This window comes from Canis lupus, chromosome 19 (genome assembly GCF_011100685.1).
Source record: "Canis lupus familiaris isolate Mischka breed German Shepherd chromosome 19, alternate assembly UU_Cfam_GSD_1.0, whole genome shotgun sequence".
Lineage (NCBI taxonomy): Eukaryota > Metazoa > Chordata > Mammalia > Carnivora > Canidae > Canis > Canis lupus.
The window spans coordinates 53,691,483-53,712,572 of record NC_049240.1 but is presented as its reverse complement, the minus strand read 5'-3'; the positions used below and the strand labels follow the sequence as shown (position 1 = coordinate 53,712,572).

General features: G+C 43.5%; 1 long non-coding RNA gene across 1 annotated transcript; it reads right to left on the bottom strand.

The window, feature by feature from the left end:
- Positions 1 to 4,649: 4,649 nt before the first annotated feature.
- On the bottom strand, positions 4,650 to 6,395 carry LOC119864407. The gene is made up of 3 exons (XR_005373846.1): positions 6,256 to 6,395; positions 5,598 to 5,729; positions 4,650 to 5,321 (listed from the first exon to the last, which is right to left on the bottom strand). It is a non-coding gene; the product is annotated as an uncharacterized LOC119864407 (long non-coding RNA).
- Positions 6,396 to 21,090: the final 14,695 nt, after the last annotated feature.

The following is a 21,090-nucleotide window of genomic DNA, read 5'->3' as shown; positions in this document are numbered from 1 at the left end:
ATACCCTGAACTTTCCAAGAGTGGAACTAGCACATAAATGAAGAGGAGATTTTACACAAAACTCCACAATACCTTGATAAGTGGATCCAACAGTGTGTAGAATACTGGGTGACGTTATTGCAAATTAACTAAATGATGAAGGTAAAACTGTACGGTTGGCTGGTAATGGTTCCATTGGCTTAAATGCAAGGTTCACTTGGTCCAGATAGGTCCAGGTCTCAGGTGCAGTGTGGTTCTCCCTTCAGGCACTTGCCTGCTCCAGCGTAGTGTACTGGGGAACAATTCTGGGTTCTGTGGCTCGTTGGAACATCCAGAGCAGCGGCAGCAATTCCAGGATCTCCTGAGTAGTTGGTTATTAGTTCATGACCCCAGTAGAGTAACCCACCATTTCCCTGCTGTTCCCCTACATAGAGCTCCCTGCCATATTTATGCCTGGTTTTGCTCTTACATCTGTGTCTTCACCCATCAGCAAGTTAAGAACATCAGCCCACCTTCAACTGAGAAGGGGGGTGGGCAGACGATGGGAACAAATTGCCTATGCTGTTTGTTCATGTTTGCTAATGAAGGAATGGGTTATCTTGTGTTTTCCTATTCTTTGCTTGTTTTGGAACTTTATTAAGAGTTTTTTTAGTATTTTAGAAAATTCTATCCCTGATGACAATAGCCTCATGATATTTGGTTCTTCCATTCAGCACATTGGTATCTGTGAAATTCATGGCAGTTTTATAGAGAGAAGAAAACACCTGTTTCATTTTCTTTCTATGGAAATCACATTGAAATATTAATTATATTATTATAAATTTTTAAAATTCTTTATAATATAGATGTGACATTATGTTCCTTTTTGAGATTATACTTATAGGTAAAATTTGTATTACTTATAAGTATCGTTTAAAAATACTTCCTGAGTGGTGCTGCTCTGAGTTACCTGATGGAAATATGTATTTCAAAACACCAGCCAATCTGAGCAATGTCCAAAATTCAGATAAAGTATGCTATTTTACTATGATATACATTTTGTCAGATTACTCAGTGTCCAGTCGTATCTGAGAAAAACAATGCCAGAAAATGATACCAGTAAATGATATTTGTTTTTTTTTTTAAGATTTGTTTATCTGAGAGAGAGAGCGTGGGCATGCCAGAGCGGGGGAGGAACAGATGGAGAGGGAGAGTCTCGAGCAGGCTCCAGGCTGAGTGTGGTGCCTGATGGGAGGCTCAGTCTCATGACCCTGAGATCAAGAGGTGAACTGAAGCCAAGAGATGGGTGCCCAACAACTGTGCCACCCAGACATCCCATTAACTAATATTTCTTAACGTAGATTCCCTAGGGAAAATCAGTACACATTTATAGAAAGTTGCAATTTGCGATTTACTTTTTGTAAAGTTTTTTTTTTAATTTTTATTTATTTATGATAGTCACACACAGAAAGAGAGAGAGAGAGGCAGAGACACAGGCAGAGGGAGAAGCAGGCTCCATGCACCGGGAGCCCGACGTGGGATTCGATCCCGGGTCTCCAGGATCGCGCCCTGGGCTAAAGGCAGGTGCCAAACCGCTGCGCCACCCAGGGATCCCCTTTTTGTAAAGTTTTTAAAGGCATTCTTAAGTAAGAGAGAAAATTCTTTATCATTTCACCATCTCCAACATAGGTAGCATTTGGATGGAGTACCCAAGAAAAAGCAAAGATTTCTTGTGGAAGCCTTGAGGTTGCATTGGTAAAATGCCAGCCCATCACTTCTTGTAAAGGCCGGCAGGCGTATGGAGGCCAGATACTACGGGGAAAGACAGCACCTTCAACTCCTTCTCAGCACAGGACACCTGGGTGCATTGTAGTAAATATAAGATGTGACTAAGAACCTCTCGTGGAGTCAGACTGGGCTAAGTTCGAATCCCCCATGTGCCCCTTCATGGGGGCTTAAGCATTTAACTTCATCTCTCTGAGGTTTTACTTTCATTTTTGTAAACAAGCGTAATTATAGGCCCCTTTATCCTTATGTAAAAGAACACACGTAGGTGCTGAATTAGTCTGCCGCCGCTGCCTTAGCAGAATACCAAAGACTGAGTGGTTTCAGGGATAGACATTTTCTCGCAGTTCTGGAGGCCGAGAAGTCCAAAATCAAGGAGCCAGTGGGTTTGATTTCTCGTGTGGGCCCTCTTCTTGCTGTGCAGATGGTTGCCATCCCGCTGGGTGCTCACATGACCTCTTCTCTGTGTGCAGCACACAGCAAGGGGCTCTTCTTCCTGGAAGGACACTGATTCCATTGGATCAGAGCTCCATCCCTGTAGCCTTACTTAACATTAATTATCTCTTTAAAGACCTCACGTCCAAATACATCAGATTGAGGGGTTAGGGCTTCAGCGTTGAGTCCCAGCACAGTGCCTGATTCTCAGTAGCGCTGGTGAACACCGGTTATTACTAGCATCAGATATCAAGCCTAATCTTCACAAAGCCATGTTGAAAGTAGGCATTATTGTCTCCATTTTAGACGTAAGAAAATTGAAGCTCAGAAAGCACGGCTCACTTACTTTAGTACGGGCATCCAGGAAGAGGTAATACTGGAATCGAAACTCGGTTCTGGCTGTGTATCAGCAATACAAAGCTGATTGTATTCCATACTACGCTGCTTCTCAGAATAATGACATTCGAGTTAATTATTAGCCACTCACATTCTTACAGTACTTTATAAATAGTGTTTTCCCAGCCTTTAGTTCTTACCGTAGAGAATGGAGACTTACCGCTGGAGACTAGTTACAAGGGAGGGAAAGGCGGACCGGGTTTCTTGGAGGCCAAGAGCAACAAAGGTGCCACAAAAGAAGATCCCATTCGACGGTCAAGCACAACTCAGGTGACTTTTCAAGACCGGGGAGGTAAGCGAAAGGTGCAGGAAGGTGAAATGGAAGAAAGGGCAAACCTTAAGATAAATAGCAAAGCGGGAAATGAGGGGAGCGTGGGCATCACTGAGATTAGGGCCTCCAGAGTCAACCAGCGGCCTCAAACCACGCCAGTCGGCTGAGGTTGCTTCAGCCCGAATTACCGTTGCTGGAGTCTGGGAGCGGGAGGTGTGCGGGTGGTTTCTCTGCGAGGAAGAGGAGTTCACGTTTGCCAAGAGTACAGTGGTTCAAGGCGCTGGATCTGGAAGCGAGTCGTCTGGCGTCACTTGGTGCCTGTGCGAGCTTGAGGAGGACGGAGGCTTCCCCACTGGGATGCGGGGGCGGTGATGCTCCTGGTTTCGTAATATTGACGTGTTAAATAGCACATTGGATGTTGTGCGCCCCACACTGTGCCTACGACTTAGTAAAATATCCGCGATGATGGTGGCAGTGATATGATTATTTTATCTCTAGAATAATTACATTTTGGCTAATTATGTACATTGCATTTGTGACTGTGTCTCCTGCACTCTAGATGGGAGGGCAGAAGGTGCAATGTTCCTGTGAGACATCCCTGTCTGTGTACAACCTTTCCTAGGAAACCCTCAGGGGGACGCAGCACGCTGAGCGCCTGACCAAGTGAAACCGGGGCCCGTTGCAGCCTCCGGTGGAGGGAGCAGTCAGGCTCATCCTGGGGAGACTGAATCAGGTGTCAAAGCTCTGGGGACATCTCAGCAGCAGCATTTCTTAAGGGACCCCCCTGCGCTCCTATCTTTGTTCTCCTATCGCTCACACTCACTAGACCTCCCCTTTTCTGGGCCAGGAGATAGAGGCTGAATGTTTCCAATAAGGAACCCGTTGCTGCCCTCGGAATATCGGTCCCGAGGACAATGAAAGAGCAAGTGAGAGAGCAAAAATGGCAACAAGAAGAAGGAAGGAGAAGAAGACGACAGGGAATGAGGCAGGAATCGATGAGAGAGTTTCTCACCGCCAGCCCCATATGAGGAAGGGGTTGGGATTCCCATATTACAGCTGGAGAAAGTGAACAGGGCGGGAGATGGAGTGTCCACTCAGACCCACTCACTCCAAATCTCTTGCCCATCGTCCTAAGTTCTGCTTCTCTCCCCACAAAGTATAGGGATCCCTAAAATTCCAAATACGTCGTGGGTCTCTTTCGACTACCAGCCGCCGTGCAGAGACACACGGCTGTGTGGTTGGTCCAGCATGGTCTTAGGTGACTAACGGTTTTGGTTATCGTCTCCTGTGGTATCATCTTATAAGGAAAAGTAGTTTGTTGAACAACAACAGCAAACCGGGGCTAACTATGAAAGGTCACCCGCAAAATAGAAAGATAAACCTCATGGCCTTTCTGCCTCCCTTGGTGTACATGCGCATAAAACTTTCTACATTTATCTATAACGTTTTTCTTAATGTCGCATCGGGGGACCCGCAAACTCTGATACTGTACTCTGTGTGCAAGTGAGCTCAGCCTCTGCAGGAAACCGGGACGTCTCCATTATATAAGCCCAGTTCCGTCCACACCCTCTTAACTACTTGCCACTTCGATCTTATCTGCATTGCCCATTCCTGAGGTGAGAGCCGTTACACGAGCCTGCCCTGTGTGAACCTGATGATCTGTTACTTTAATTGGAAGAATCTCAAAGTGTCGATGCAAGACAACATTGACGATCGAAAGCAAAATCTGATTCGTGAGTAAAGCAAGCCGTAGATCCCACGAGACCATCTTCAGAAAACCACCGTTTTGATCCCATGCCCTCTAGTGAGATGTTCACTCTTAATTCAAGCGGTCAAGAGGTCTGAGTATCTTTTATTTCCCCGGGGATGTGTGTATTTGAAATCGGGCACAATCCCCTGGGCGGCAGTGCGTTAGACACGGGGGGAGGACGGATGAAGAGAAAGAAAATATATGACAATAGACAGATGAGCTTGGGAACCTTCCTTGCCTTGGGGAAAAAGAGCCATGAAGTGGCAGCCAGCACCCTTGGCAATGCTCGGTGCGTGCCTCATGGCACCGCCTCGCTCCGCAGCCTGTCGCGCCCCAGGAAGCCTCTGCAGGCCACGGGGCTCGGCTGTGGCGGGGTACCCCGGAACTGGGCCGGCTCCCACCCCACCACTTGGAAGGCCTCCTGAAAGCAGACGGAGCCCGCAGATATTCTGTGGGACTCGGTTTAATAAGAGCGTTTCAGGTCGCGCTCCAAGCGGCTGTGCCCCGGCTGTGCCCCGGCTGTGCCCCGGCTGTGCCCCGGCTGTGCTGGCCGTCCCCTCCCTCTCAGCGCCAGCCGCGCCCTCTTCAGGGAGACGACGTTTGGTTCGACTCAGGGCCACTGTCGTGCGTGGGGCCTCCAGGGGGCCGCCCGAGTTGCAAGTTCTGCATTCGGCTCCACCCAGCTTCCCGTTCCGTTGTGTCTCTGGCGAGATTCTGACTGTCGATCTTAATATTAATAAAAAAAGTGATTAATATGGATAGCCCTGGGGTTTTTTGAGGGTCGAGAGAGCCTTCCCAGAGGGAGTGTGCACTGTGGACGCAGGGCCGCGGCTGCCGGGAGCATCCTGAGCTCCCCCCGAAGTGCTGGGGATCCCGTGAGGCCCAGGGGGCCTGGGGGGGCTTCTTCCCTGGGTGTGGCCCCCTGATGCGGGAGCAGGGGAGCTGCCCCCCGAGCCCCTCCCAGACCCCGTCCTTCCTTGGCCTGAGCGTGAGATCACTGACCAGAGGCCCGGACGGCTCAGTAACAGGTGCACCGCAGCCTCCCGAATCCGGGTGGTGAGACAGAGTCGGGGGGAGTCAAGGGCTGTGAGTGGGCTCTTGGAGGGACCACCGGCTGACATTGCAGGACCCCGACTGTGGGCATCGTGAGACGGACACCATTCAGAGGGCTGCTGCCCTAAGGAAGACGATGACCCCCCTCCTTCCTCTAGCCGCCTCCTCGCAGTCCTCTCCGACTTGAGAGGACACCGCCTCCCACTTGCCACGGTGGACTCGGGCTTCCTATCCTTCATGGATCTAGAGAATCTATTTGTACCTAGAGCTCCTTTCCGCCCCCCCCCCGCCCCATTCTGGCCACCGGGGCATATGTTTGGCGTGGGGATAAGCTGAGGTTTAAGTCCTTGAAGCGCTGCTCATGCGATCACAGCAGAACGAGGACAGCGGGGGGAAAGGGTAGACCAGCAAGTCTGCACACAGCCCTCGAGTCAGGGCACCCGATTATTTTGGGAACAGTATCTTCCTCTTCCTGCCCGCTCTCTCCCTCAATGTGTGTCCTTGTTTTCTTGCCTCCTACAAGTACTCCGATGCTCTCAGTGCCCCCCATTCATCTGTCTTCCCAGCTATAGCGGACTACTTCCTTCCGTTCACTTCTCCTTCTTACCGTTGCTCCCCTCACACCAGTCCGGTTCCGCCGCTGCTACCTCCCAAGGACCCTGCCCTGGGTGTAGCTGTGTTTTCTGGCAATAGTGTTCTTTCTGCTCAAGAAAAGTCGCTCATTCGCTCTCCTGCTTTCTCTCACACTTTCCCCCTTCAGTTTAGTACAGAGACTCTGCAATCTGCTCCCAGTCATCACTGTTGACACATCAAAGAAATATGACTCCGATTTTTCAAAGAAAATATGAATCATGTAGTGTTTCCCACACAGACAGTACCCTCCTCTGTTAGCTAGCTGCACAATCTAAAATTCCTAGCTTTATTTTATACACAAGCAATGGTCATATTATCGGGACTGGACCACGCTGAGCGCCAGCCCGCCAGGATATGAGCTCATCTTCTCTGAGGAACTAAGTGGGGTTGAGCTGGGTCAGTGTTTGGAGGAGCTCATTTCCAGTGAAATCCAAGAGAATCTCAGGAAGGGACAGTTCCGTATTCTGGACAATGACCTCCTTATTTGATGAGAACATGTCGGTTGAGAAATCAAAAACCAATGATAGACTCATTATTGTCACAGAAAAACCGTTTAATTGAAAATAAACCCCCATTTTATGTGATTACCAAACAGCAAGAAACATCAACTACATTGCACGGCTCATGGATAGTCCACCTTTGTCTGAGTGACACAAAATAAAGGAACAATCCTAAGCTTTTTTTTTTTTTTTTGCAAATTAACAACTTCTAAGGTATGTGAGATGGTCCGAACGCTTTTAGTTTGCTTTCTGTATGGGCAATACTCTACGCGAAGGGTTGGTTTTCCTGAGGATGCCCCTGTCATTGCGAGACCTTGAATATCTCTGCGATTCATCCCGGTATGTGTTTCCAGAGACGTTCGGTGAAATGCAGAGAATCTGTGCATCGAGATTAACTATTAACCTATGGTGGCAGCACTCAGGAGACAGGACGTATGACGCACCAAAATGTCCCTTTCTCTAGTTACTCAAATAAAAAAGTTTATTGTCTTATTTGAGAGGCCATAGAAGTGGCAGAAAATGAATAATCAAGAGCAACACGTAGGCCCGAATCCTGTAATTTCACCCTTCCTGAAGGCTCCTGTGTCTCTCGCTTGGATCAACCCTCTCAGTCTTTCCCTACCCATGATTGTGTTCCCTGAGGCTGGCTATCCGGCCCATGGTGAGGGGGTGGGGGGATGTGTTCCAAAGCTGGGGGATCACTCCTACTGAGTTACGCAGGTGCATGGCGGGGGTAGCAGTTGCAGCCATCCAAGAATGCGTATCAGTGACAGCGAGGTTCCCGCAGCTTCATTTCAGCTGCCAAAGAGATGACTCTGCTGAATATTGATCCCGCTCTGCTTTAGGAGTTGCCCTTGGAGGTGTCACCATTGGCACACACGCACGCGGGCTCGTACGCGTGCAGCCCACGTAGCAGCTGCGCAGGGCTCCCAGGTAAAGTCTCTCAGCTATATTTGCTGGCACTGTCTTTGGACAGAGAACTTTGCTAGATGGTGTGTATGCCCTGGTGGTGGAGAATGGAGGACGATTTTATAAAAAATTGGGAGCATGTCTTATTAACCCAATGATACTGATGATTCAACGAGAAACGTAAAATAAAAATAAAAACCTACTAGTAAATACGATAAGATGGGCAATGAAATGCATACTAGAAATAACCGAACCGGTACGCCAAAGGCATAAATTCCACGTGTTCTCATAGGAAGGGGAAAAGGAAGAAGGAGAAAGTAAAGGGTGGCTTGGAGAAGATAGTAAGAAGCATGACAGCATAATAGTTAATCGCAAAATAGATTATGGGAAAGCAGATTTTATTTTTCCTGATCTTAGAAGAGAGACATGAAATCAGCATTTTTAAGGCAAATGGATGCCCTGGGGTAGCATGTTTAAAATTGCCATTCTTGGGATGCCCAGGGGGCTCAGCGGTGGAGAGTCTGCTTTCATGACCCCAGGGTCCCCAGATCGAGTCCCGCATCGGGCTCCCCACAGGGAGCCTGGTTCTCTCTCTGCCTATGTCTCTGCCTCCCTCTCTGTGTCTCTCATGAGTAAATAAATAAAATGTTTAAAAAAATAAAATTGCCATTCTTTTTTTTTTCAATATTTTATTTATTTATTTGAGAGAGAGAGAGAAATCATGTGCATAAGCAGAGGGAGTAGCAGAGGGAAGGGGGAAGCAGACAACCCCCTGAGCAGGGAGCCGGACTCTGGGATCCTGACTGAGCCACCCAGGTGCCCCTAAGATTGCCATTCTTAAAAAACTGTGCAATGATCCGGGAGGAGAGGGTTCGAGATGGTGGTATAAGAAGACCCTGAACTCACCTCCGTGCATGGACACACCGAATCTACAGCTACATATGGAACAGTTCTCTTTGGAAAAGACCTGAAAACCAGCTGAACAGCTCCTCCCCCAACAAAGGATAAAGGAGCCACATCGAGATAAATAGGAGAGGCAGAGACACAGTTTCCCCCACCCCCTCCCCTGGTGCGGCACCCCACAAGCCCAAGGGATCTCACAAATATGGAGCGTTTCCCTGAGGAGCAGGTGTTTGAGCCCCCCAGCAGTCACCCCAACCTTAGGACTTGCAATCCTATTCCTAGTAATTAATTTTATAAAAATATCCCTAAAGGAGTGTTTATATGTGTACATACAGATGTGCCCTGCAGCATTATTTGTAATAGTGAAAAATTAGGAATAATCTAAACGCCCATCAGTAACAAATTACTGAGTAAATTGTGGCTCCTTCATGTAGTAAGGAGATCAATAAGCTGTTAGAAGAATGAAGATCTGCAGATCTAGACAAGGAAACATGTTTAGGACACGTTGCTAAGTGTAAATCACAAGTAACAAAACAGTCTAAATAATATGATTTTATATTTTAGATAAATAATGGCACAGTCGGTGAGCATCCGACTCTTGGTTTCAGCTCAGGTCGTGATCTCAGGGTGGAGATCCATGCTCAGTATGCCGTCTGCGGAAGTTTTGCTCTCCTCTCCTTCTCCCATCTGCCTCCCCTTCGTCGCGCCATCTCTCTTTCTCCTCCCCCCACACCACCTCAGATTAATAAATAAAAAAATATGTGTGTATGTATCTAAACAATGTCAGGTTTTTTCCTATCCACATTTGTATTTTTTAAACTTTTTAAAAATTTAATTTTAAAAATTAAAAGCAAGATAAAATCCTCAAAACAACTCAGATGAAATTGGGACCAAACAAATACCAGTTTGGCTGTACCTCTGCCTTCTTGAAGTAGTTTTCCCAAGTCAAGAAGTAGGTGGACTCCAGCAGATTTCAGGTAGATTAACTGCAAAACTCCACAGTCATTTTGCAATCACTATGCTCAATCCGTAGCCGCTTCTTTTTTTTCCTTTTTTACTTTTTTATTAAAGATTTTATTTATTTATTTATTTATTTATTTATTTATTTATTTATTTATTTATTCCTGAGAGACCCAGAGGGAGAGGCAGGGACACAGGCAGAGGGAGAAGCAGGCTCCCTGTGGGGAGCCCGACGTGGGACTCGATCCCGGGACCCCCGGGTCACGCCCTGAGCTGAAGGCAGATGTCAGCCACTGAGCCCCGCAGGTGCCCTGGTTCCATAGCTTCTCATCCTTCCTGTGCATGACTGCCTTGACCTTCAAACTGGCCTCCCTGCTTCTACTGTTGAGCTACTACAATCCCCATTTTCAACACAGCGGTCAAGTGGTCCTTACAACACTTAAGTGATACTCATATCACCACCTTCAGTGGTTTCCTATTATACCCAAGACGATACCCAGATCCCTAAGCTGGCCTGTCAGGACCTCTGTCATCTTATCCTCCTCTAAGGGCACGCCACCCCGGCCTCACTAGGCCGCAACCACTCTGGACCTTTTCATTTGTTCAAAGCCATCGAGTTCTTTCTTTCCTCAAGACTTTGCACAAGCTTTTCACTTTTTCTGGATGTCCTTTTGCTGCCTGCAAACCCATCCCACTCTTCTCCCTTTCTTGCCTAAAGAACAGCCAGTCTTCCAGACTCCAAGCTCTTTCAGAATTTCCCTGATCGTCCTCACTAATGAAATGAAATTCCTATCCGTTTCCCATATTTTCTCATATTTTAGTTCACTTGTTACAATTGGTGATCTTATTTTTATACTGTTCTTTGTTTAGTGCTTGCCTCTCTACCAGAGCGCGATTAATGCAGCCAAGACGTGCCCCCTGGAAACAACCGATAGAATCACTTCCCAGCAGGATACCTGCCTGCATAACATATATTTTGAATGAGTGAATAAATGTAGGGATACTCCTAGTCCCCCCTTGTTGACTCTTAGTTTTAGAAGAGCTTCTTTAATGAAATTCTGTGCGCATATCAAAATATTCTAGAACATAAAACCAATCAACCGTAACCCAAAAGTGTTTTTGTTAATGAACTAAGGTACTGAACTAAGTAGAAACGTCCTTGGGTGCCGCCTGCAAAAATAGACTGCTCTTTTTGTATGCTTTCAACCTGTAGGGGAGTGGGTGTTGCAACCCTGCTCAGCATTTGTGCTGTTAGAATCCCAGTTACCAGGGGAAGCCAGCAACACCTTTGCTAAAGCTGTTCTGTCTCAACTCACATGTTATTTCTGGTAACGTAACCTACACTAGAAGTCCTTATGTCATCTTGTCCACCCCAGTTTTTCAGCTTCCTGTAATGGCACACCAGCCTTCTACCTTTTAAAATAGGACCACAGCTGATCTGTTCTACATCCTCCACGTTTAGAATTTTCCCTGTGAGGAAGGAGGTGATAAGATGGAGAAATGCAAGAAAATCTCCCTACCAAAAATACCAGTTCTCTGGGAGGAGAAAGACAAGCAGAAATCTAATCCTGTGTTCGTGAGTCAAATGTTGCTTGCTTTTCTTAGATGAAATTTCGTGAAGAGTTTTATTAATGTGCAAACTTTCTTTCCAAGCTCCCAAGTGACATTTGTCTTGTTCTCATTTACCATTTCCGCCAGAAACATCTGCATGTACAATTGATACCAGTCCTAAAGTATTTTACTCTAGGAATTGGTTAAATTTCTTTAAGTCCTATGCAATAGAAACCAGAGATGATTTTTTAAAAGATAACAAAATACGAAAGAAATGTGTTGGATGGACTCAAAGACATCAAAGAAAACTTGGAAAATGAAGTAGTACAAAGGATGAGGACAAAGGTGGTCCAAATTCATGAGCTTTTTCTCTAAAATTCCAGAATGAACATGTGTCAGATCCTTTCTCCTTATTGTCTGCTGCTTAAAAGTCTCAAGGCACGCTTCCGATCGGACCACTCTGAGTCAGGTATCCGCTTCAGTATCCAACCAGGAAGTGCCAGCCAGGTCCTCTTCTGTGGCTGGAGTGGGCATAGAAAGGCACTTGGGAGATATCTTAGCGGATGCTCATCATACACAGTGTATTGTTGAAACAATTTATTTGCTGATTAATAAAAAAAAAAAGCCTATACACAAACATGGATAACTCACAGAGAATTTGAAAGAGCCATATTTTTTATTTATTAAGTTTTTATTTTAATTCCAGTATAGTTAACATACGGTGTTGTATTAGTTTCAGATGTGCAACGTAGTGATTCAACAATTCCGTACATGAGCTAGTGCTTAGCACGGCAAGTACCCTCCTTAATCCCCATCACCTATTTCATGCATCCTGCCTCCACCTCCCCTCTAGGAACCATCAGTTTGTTGAAAGAGCCATATGGTAATAGGGTTCTGTCGTGACCTACTTTAACTGTATCCAAATACAGAGAAAGCCATAGGAAACTGAGGCTCACAGGAAGTCTGTATGTTTGGGTATAGAATGCTGACCTTTGAGCAATATGGCTTCACTCTTTATAGTCTCCTGTTGGGTGGAAGAGCTTTCTAGTGCATATGGCGTCTTCTTAGTTTTGGTTGTCTGTCTCCTTTCTCACTCATCCAAATTCTCATCCTCCGTTCTTCTGGTCCCTTTGGTTTGTCATTCCCCCCCCCCCCCACATTATCTTTGTAACCTCACACCTTATTCCCGAAGATTGACATTGGCTCCTAGGCTTTCTTGCTAGTTATTGACCTCCTTTATTTCATCTTGCCTGTGCTACAAGAGGAATCTTCCTCAAACACTACTTTTGTCATGATGTCTTATCTCTGCCAAAACATTTTATCCCCTCTGTTTGCCTACTTAATAAATCCTAATCTCCTCTGCTAATCTGTTCAAGTCCTTTGATAGTTTGGCCATTCTTTACTACGCTTCGGTTTCTATTCTTCCTTAGTCTGAATGCTTTGGTCTCCTTAATGTTCTCCTCCAACTGTAGCTATATCCATCCACCTACTCACAATCCTGACTCACTTTTGGTCTTTTACTGCCCTAGAATGCTATCCTTCATCATTCTGTTCACCCACTGAAATTCAGATTATTTTTCTAAGCTCATCTCAAGTCTCAGCCTCCTGTGAAGTCTACTTAATGCCTACTGCCCATTTCATTTTTTTAAATTAGTTTCTTTTTGAATGTATTACATGTGATAGCCTTATAAAAGACTATACTATTCTTTAATATCTGCACACATTTTGCAAATTTAACATATCAAAATATAGAAAGAATCTAATATTCTTTCCATTCATTCATTATTCATTCATTATTCACAAAAAAATATTAATTAGTTACCTCTTATGTGCCTGACACCATTCTAAACAACACAGATACAAAGACCAAGAATGGTAAAGACATCTACTCTCATTGACTTTGATTCTGGAGGGAGAAGATAGCCTGTACCCTGGACAGGGAAAGAGGTGATAGTAGTAGGTCATGTAATTACAAGAAATAGGGAGGCCCATACTGTGTAGGAATTTGAAAACTGTGAAGCTAGGAAAATAGGATGATGATTTCTTCTCCTCTTCTTCCCTCTCTCCCACTCCATGACAGTGCAAAAGAGTGTGGATTTTATCTTGAGTGCAATCGATGATCATGGAATTCTATACAGGACAAGATTGTAGGAGGGCAGAAGGAAGAACAAAGGGAACATGAAAAACAATTTAGGGATGAGATTATGGCATCTTGGGCCAGTGTGATAATAATGGAGTTGGAGGGATTATCTTGTATATTTTTGTGCAACCTCTCCTACCATATTAAACGCACTACCAGAGACAAATGTCATATCTTAAACCAGGAGGTATTGCACAGGTAAAAGCACATAGCAGATGTTCCATTTATATATATATATATATATATATATATATATATATATATATATAAAATCTGTTGGCAAATTGGCCAAATTTAATTTTATCTTTACTTATTAAAAAAAGAATGATTTGCAAGATAGAAGACTGGTAGGACGTACTCCATGAGTTGACCATTCTTTTCATTGATTATTTCCCTTCATCATCATGATGGATAGCTGGTAATTTATTCGTTAGATTTTTCAGGCACAATGATATTAAATCAAGACAGACCCAAACTACTAAATTGAAACTTCTCTACATTGTTGAAATTTTAGATGTGTCCCCAATGTGTCACAATAATTTAAGGATTTTTAATAGGAAAATCTCAAGGCAATGTGAGATATTTTGTCATCCCACAAGTATGTTTCTTTTTAGCCCAACGTGTTTGCTTATATATATCTAAATACCATGGTAATGTTGCAAATAATTATATAGTCCCCAATGTATAGTTTTTGAGTAGGATGTGCCAACGATTAAAGATCTATGTATGGAAATAAAACTGCTGCTTATGAAGGCTGCTAAGTCTCAAGACTGTGCTTGGGTGTGTAATTCATATTTCTTTTTATAACTGCAACTTGGCTATTTGAAAATGAACTTTTCCCAAGTAACTTTTAAAAAAAATATTAAGTGCCCACAGGAGAAAAACATTCATATAAAGAAGTTGACCCAAAGATCTAGGTAATCTGCTCCTCAGAGAACAATGATATGGCTGATGGAAAACCTGGAATATCAGGTTTCTAGTGTAAAGCTCTTCTGAAAAAAAGTTACAGTCAAAGGCAGAGAAAATGAAATAACAGATACGAAAACACTTTGAAGAATTCAAAAAACATCTGGCACTCTTTATCACAACAGCTTCTCAATTCTTCATTCAGACCACCTCCAAGCTCTTGGATTCTAAAGAGTTTATTTGGAATGTTCAATTAAATATTAAAATTCATTTCACCAGCCTGAGCATCTTCTACTACCTTGCTTTAATTTATAGAAGTAATCTTCAATGGGAGAGCGGCTTCCTTCAACTACATCTACAAATACCATTTGAGGGAATACTTTTGGCCGGAATTATGGTCCCATTGGAGCCACAGCGTCACAGAACTTTAGAGATGCAGGAGACCATGTAGCTCAATTCCCTCATTTGTCATATGAGTAGCAGAAAGCAGGCTGCCTTCCTGTGAGAGAGCATGGACAAATGAAAGGGGATCCATGTGCTCTTATATTTACAGTAAATGTGGGCCCAGTTTACTGACTTACCAGAACCGTTTTGCAGCAGTGCCAAGGTTCATCCTCAAGTCTTCTGAAACTGAGGTCAGTTCTCCTTACCCACAACCCGCTTGTTTACCCTAATTTTATTGTATCATTGAAACCATATCTTAACTGTAAAAAAAAATCAAATAAAAATGTTTCTGTGAATTTACTGTGTTCCAGGAACTATTCCAAGCACTCTATTAAATTGTTTAATCATCACTCTACAACCCTATGAGGTACATACCATTATTGCCATTGTGCAGCTGAAAAAAAAAAAACTGAGGCATTAGAGCTGTCTAGCTATTCATCAAAAGCTACTGAGTGAGAGAGCATAAATATGAGTCCACAATATGGAGGCTAAACACTTGTCTATTGCTTTATCTATGGCTATCCAAAATAGTTAACTTAAAAATATAAGACTTAAGAAATCAAACTGTGTTCTTAAAAACAAAGTGTCTATGAAATTCTGATAATGACTGCTTCTTGTTTTAGAATAATAATTCATCTTTGAGCATTATAATTTTAAATCCATTATCAAAAAGAAAGCCTGAGAGATACTTGTTAATGTAAGGAACATATTTCCTAATTCACATATTCTTTTTTTTTTAATTGCAGTTCAATTTGCCAACATATAGTATAACACCCAGTGCTCATCCCATCAAGTGCCCCCCCTCAGTGCTCGTCACCCTATCCTCTACCCACCTCCCCTTCTACTACCCCTTGCTTGTTTCCCAGAGTTAGGAGTCTCTCATGTTTGTCTCCCTCTCTAATTTTTACCACTCATTTTCCCCTCCTTTCCCTTATAATCCCTTTCACTATTTCTAAGCCTAACCCTAATTCACATATCCATGTGAAGGCTTCATCTGTTCCAGTTTTGTCTCTGTCCCTAGTTACCAACACAGTGTTTAGGACATGGTAGGATCTCAATAATATCTGTTGAATAAGTGAAGGATTTTAGTGTCTGATGAATTATTAAATTATAAATAAGCTTTATGACTAAAATTGTTAAAGATTTTTATTACAGCAAATCTGAAATGATTCATGTCGCTTCCTAAATATTGCCTAAATCCTAAAATATACTTTACAGAACAAGCTTAAATATTATAGATGCTGTTAAATAAGTTTATAAGTAATTTTATTGTCTTTCTGTAAGCATTATGATTTGAATTGTACTTTTTCAATCTGGAACATTGGAGTACTTACTATGAGAAAACTGAATTGTAGAAATTGAATTGGTACTATCAACATATTTTTTTTCATAATAAATAAGTTTCTTACCCTTAAAATCAAGCAGATTTAATAATGGCAGATCAATTAATCCACAGATTGAGAGATTTTTACCTGGGAAAATATAAACAAGATCATCCTCTGTCTCCTTCCTCTCCTCACTGCAACCCCCACTCAGTCTTTATTGAAATCCAGAGTGGTAACACACAGGGTATAAATAAATATCTTTACCAGGATTTGTTCTATGTTCTTCACAGAATATTTAAAATTTAGTTACTGAAAGAGAGCCTTTACCAGGAATAAGTTCAGAACCCTTGCAGATGCTCTGGACTGAGGCCCTATTAGCCTTCATTTGATCCCTTTCATCAGAGTTTCCTTCTCCCATTCTTGGAAAATGATTTTCTGGTTTCAAAGAAGCATGTGGTATGCAATTTTTAAAGTGAATTCCACAACTATTTTTCTTCTTGCTCCATGATGTAGAAAGGGCTTCCCATGTTTCGGGGAAAGATCTGTCCGACAACGCCCTAAAGGTCCACCAAATCTGGCTGGTGGCCCTTCTGAGGGGACCCTGTGCTGTTGACAAGTACATGCTCCACGGATGACGCCGTTTTGTCTCCCAGAAACTGCTGACCCTAGTATCACTAGGCTGTAGCCTTACAGAAGTAGAGAACGTGTGAACATCCTTCCTCTGCTCAGCAGTAGGGCGTGCGGCACGGGATCTCCGAGCTCCTAAGCCACGTCTGCCGGCCGGTTCATCGCAGCGTCTGTGTGCGCCATTAGCTATGCGGTAAGGAATTCCACTTGCTCTTTGTGTTCTGTGAAGCAGAACAATAGGTCACTCTCCTCTGGAATAGCTGCTGATGCCTTCAAAGTTCAGTCAAAGCCCACATTTTTTCCCCACTGAATAATGTATGAGTGGGGCTCACCCACGTGCTGCTAATCTAGTAGGGAGGGAACTTCCAACAGCTTTCAGCCTTCTTGGCTGATGCCACTGAACAAACTCACTGGTTCACACAGGAAGACCTTGTGATCCGACTTTGTTTGGCAGAGGGGTGTGATGAAAAGGTACAAGGGGGAGAAACCAGATGCATATGCGTGAGCACGCCGCAGCCTGGAACGCTGACCTGGGAGACGACGTCCGATTCAACGCCACTCACCTCCAGGCTCACCTGGTCCCCCATGCCCAGCAAGAAGTAGCTGTTCTGTGGAGGGAGTACCGCCTCCATTTCCCTTTCTGAAGTTCAAGGCCCAGTCAGTGGTCACTTCTCAAGCCCTATCATTCTACTTAGTCAGCAGCCCCATTGAGAGGCCAACTTCTGTCATCTACCTGTGCACGCATCTCCTAGGGCCGCCATAACAAATTACCACAGACCGAGTGGGTCAAAACAACAGTATCGTATTCTCTCACAGTTTTGCAGACTAGAAGTTCAAGATAAAGGTGTTGACAGGGCCATGCTCCCTTTGAAGGCCCTAAGGAAGCTTTCTTCCTTGCCTTTCCCAGCTTCTGGTGGCTTCTGGTATCCCGTGGCTTGTGGCAGCAGAATTCCAGTCTCTGCCTCCGCCCTCGCATCTCCATCTTCCCTGTGTGTCCTTGCATATCTTCTTATAAGGACACCAGTCATTGGATTTAGGCTCTACCGGAATCCAGTATGTTCTCATCTCAACTAAGTATACTTATGTCTAAAGAAGGTCACATTCTGAGCTTCCATGAGAACATAAATTATAGGGGGATGCTGTTCAACCCGGTGTAATCTATAAAGGTAGAAAAGTGACCCTTAACCTGTAGAACCCTACTCTCATCTCCAAAAATATCTAAAAAGCATGCTTAATACCTAACCATGAGAAGGGGGGTGAAGAGGCTTCTTAGGGTTATATTCCACTTCCACAGGCAGAGGGAGGCACATACATGCCTGCATGCCTGCTGGCCTCCTAAATAGACTGGCTTTCCCTTCAGATGTATTATCAAATGCACATCCATCAAGGTCCTCCTCTCACACCTTTTTCCTAAAGCTGCTTTTTTTTTTTTCAGACAGTATTTATTCTTCTTTTAACCTCATAATTCAAGGAAAAGTTTTATGGATTTGGAACTTCACGTAGTCCCCAAAAATCCACTGTTCCAGGATTTTTGTGTAGGAGGGACACTCAGAGCAGCCAATGAAGAATCACAAAAACTCAAAGTTTGAAGGAATTTTAGGGGCGAGGTAACTAGACCTTTTTATAAGATGCCATTTTGAATTTTTAGTTAGCACAGTAAGTAGGAGTGACCAAGAATAGAATCTAAGATATTTACCTAGGGAAGATCTCTAAAGATGGAAAAGTCTATCATAAAGAGAGTAGGTGAGCCCCAAACGAGCCTCATGTATTTTATAATTTTGCCTCAAACTGTTGCTGAAGCTCACAGGAAACTCTTTTCATTATCTCAATGCTTGTGCACCTAAAAACCAATGTGGGTGTTGTGTTTATTCCCTGTGTCATAGTTGGCCAATATCTGCCCTACTTGAACTTGTGAAGCCTTCTAAGAGTGGAGGAATGTGAGGGGGTGGAGTGTAAGTGAGGGCATTGTCTATGCTTGGGTTCCAATGAACACACTAGCCCTCTTGTGCCCTGCACAGTGATTGGGGAAAAGCAGGAACTACATTCTCTAGGGGACTGGCTATAAATTTGAACGTCAGAGCAAAACTCCTCTAGCTTAACACCACCCTTCGTCCCTTTCTAGACTTTTTTCATCAATGCGTAATTTTTCCTATCAGTTAGAATACTTTCACTTGTGACTAATGGAAGACCCAAGTAAAAGTGGCCCATAAAACCAGGGATTTATTATCTCAAAAGCAAGAATTCTTGAGTCTGGGCAGTTCTCAAGGTTGGTTAATTTAGTAGCTTAATAATGTTAAAGACCTAGGTACTTTTTGTCTTCTTTAACTTGGCTGTGCTCCTCTAATGGTGTCAGATAGCTGAGGCAGATTGAGGTCACACATGCAGACATGAAGATGAGGGCTGGTTTCATGAGTATGCAGACAGTGTGCTTGCTTGGGGCTTCAGGATCAGAAGAGTGCCATGCCTAGGGGCTATACACTGTAATCACCATCTTGAAATTCTTAATAATGTTACTTTGGATTTGCATTTTGTGAGGTTAAATGGGGCAAAGGAGGATAAGACCAAGAGCTTGGAGCCTTGACTCATGTGCTGTCCTGTCTTACCATCTGAGTTGAACAAGTTTTAGATCATCTGCTCCCTGGCCCCTGCCCAATAATACTGCCCCCCCACCACCACATCCAACGGGGTTCTGAGCAAAGATGTGGGAAGGGTCAGGGTCAGGGTCAGGGTCAGGGTCAGGGTAGTATGAACTCTGCATGCTGAGTTGCAGGGTGAGGCTTCAGATGCCAGTGAGGTTACCCATGCCTAAATAGCAAGTAAAAAACACCACAGCAGGTGGAGAGTGACAGGTGAAGAAAGGAACAAGGGTCTTCACATTGTAAGTCTTTGCTGATCCACACAAATTTTTTTTTTAATTTTTATTTAAATTCTGGGTAGTTAACATACAGTGCAATGTTAGTTTCAGGAATAGAATTCAATGATTCATCACTTACATACCACACCCAGTGCTCATCACAACAAGTGCCCTCTTTAATAACCATCACCCACATCTAGCCCACCCCCACCTCCCTCCCTCCATCAACCTTCAATTTGTTCTCTATTGTTCAGAGTCTTTTATGGTTTGCTTTCCTCCCTCCTTCCCATATGTTCATCTGTTTTGTTTCTTAAATTCCACAGATGAGTGAAATCATACGGTATTTGTCTTTCTCTGATTGACTTATTTGGCTCAGCATAATACATTCTAGCTCCATCCACTGCAAATGGCAAGATTTCATTCTTTTTGATGGCTGAGTCATATTCCATTGGATATATATACCACATATTCTTTATCCATTCATATCCATAAACTATATGGGGCTGGCCCTAAAAACTGAATTCCAGCAGATGAAACAGATTTACTGTGTGTCTCTTTTTTTTTTTTTTTTTCCTAGCAAAGGAAGGCTTTTGCAACCACTCCCAGGAGATTCTAGTTCTACAAAGCCCAGAGTAAGAGCATATGTTCATGTTAAATCAATCACTGGCTAGTGATTAAGATTGCTATGATTGGCTAGACCAGTCAAGATTCACGTAGGCTAGGGTTGGTCTCTATCCCTGAAGCTATGGTTGCTCTAAATATCAGAACAAAGTCAGAGATCTGTGAACAAGGAAAGAAAGGAGTGAGATGGAGTGGAGGGTGGGATCTATATAAAAACTGGTAATGTCTGTCACACTATTCTCTCCTACATTCATCTCTCTCTTTTTTTTCCATTCTATCATATCTGCTACAGAGGCCATAATGATCCTCAGAAATAAACGAATTCAATGCTTTTCTAGTTATTTTAATAGTAGCAACTATTTTTTTCCATGAAATCACACCAAGATCCTCAGTATCAGGAGGCATTTAAGAATAAAAGGGGAAAAAAAAAAGAATAAAAGGGAGCTACTTTGGTTGGAACAGCTGAGTATTGCTTAGGTCCTAATAAATTAGGAAATGGTTATCCCTAAATGAAAGTCTATCAAACCAATTCAGTAGTGTCTCAAGTGTTGTGCTCTGAAACGTCTTTCTGTGCTACTTCAGTTCATTTTCTTCAGGTCTCAAAAATATCCTAAAAATTGGTATTTGGCGAGGTACATGTGCACTGCAGCTTACTTCATTTTCTAACTGAAGTGCAACATTTTTTTTTTCCTCTTTTGGGGCATGTAAAATAAACTAATCCATTAGGAAGTGATACTACAACAGTTATTGTTTTTCTAGTTTAGTTCTTGTTTTATCTAGGATCTAGTATCTCACCATGCCTTCTGATAGTTGGCTTCTACACTTAATCTCTGAAACTCCAGAATTACATTAAAATCATTAAATGTCCCAGTTTCGATGACTTGTTTGACCGGCATAATGTTACTGGGCAAATTGAGAATTGATTTTATTTTCTTTCCACATCAAACTCAGCTTCCGGGCAGGGGGATATTACATCCTTCTTTCCTCATTGTCCGAGGAGATTTTTACACCAACCATTCAGTACCCAGCCACTCAGGTACAGTCCCACGGAAGTACAAATGTAACCAGA